General features: G+C 25.3%; 1 protein-coding gene across 1 annotated transcript in view; it reads left to right on the forward strand.

The window, feature by feature from the left end:
• Nucleotides 1-970, forward strand: part of LOC100165720 (NAD kinase) — a 51,093-nt gene that overhangs the window by 6,441 nt on the left and 43,682 nt on the right. The window lies entirely within an intron of this gene.

Here is a 970-nt window from a genome sequence, read left to right on the forward strand (position 1 = left end):
TATTTCGTAAACTATTATGAAAATCGTAATTTTTTATAATATGTTTTTTCAAGTAAATTAAATTTCCAATATATTTTATAATATAACATTTTTTGATAAATCTATTTATTTAAAAGATGCATAAGCGTAATTAAATATATTCTTAAAAATAATAAAAAAAAACTTACAATATTGAGTAAAATTCATAAAATAAAGGCACCATAATTTTAACTATATATTATGTTGTTGTTGAAGTGTACTTTTTTTACAATTGGGGTAGGTTTTTCGATGTTCTTGTACACACAGTATAAGGCATACTGTTTTTGCTCCTCATCTAATGTTAACGATGCATTAAAATCGTCCATCAATTGCACTGCCCTTTCTGCAGTATCATTGATTATTGTTAGTGAATTTATTATATTTTTTGCATTCACGAAATCTGTATTTGATTCCCAAGATTTTGGATCGTTTTTTAAGAAGCCATCATTAATTTTGAATCGAGAAAATAATTTCAAGCTACTCTCTGATAGAAATTCATCAACATTTTTTTCTGAAAAGATAGTAAATTGATTGTTTATTGTTTTATATTAATTTTTAATTTTTTTAAATTTAAATAAACTAGATATTTTACTTACCTAAAAATGTATCATCTATTTGGTTTGGTTGAATAATCAATCGTTTAGTCGGGTTTTTTGTTGGTTTTTTTTTCAAAGCTTTTACCATCTGACACTTTGTCTCAAGTGGTATAGAATCATCAAAACAAGATAATGCAGCAGTTTCTTCGGTTAAGTACCACAAATGATGACATATTTTTTTAATTGATACTTTAGATATGTCTTTATCAACTGTTTCAAATGATTTCAAATCTTTTATAAATTGTAAGTCTTGGTTGGGAGCTTTTGCTGGAAATGGGCAAGTAAACTAAGCTTTAACATAAAATATAATGATAAAAACACAAATATCTCCAATTGCCTTTTTAACAGACTCTGCA

This window comes from Acyrthosiphon pisum, chromosome A2, assembly GCF_005508785.2.
Source record: "Acyrthosiphon pisum isolate AL4f chromosome A2, pea_aphid_22Mar2018_4r6ur, whole genome shotgun sequence".
Lineage (NCBI taxonomy): Eukaryota > Metazoa > Arthropoda > Insecta > Hemiptera > Aphididae > Acyrthosiphon > Acyrthosiphon pisum.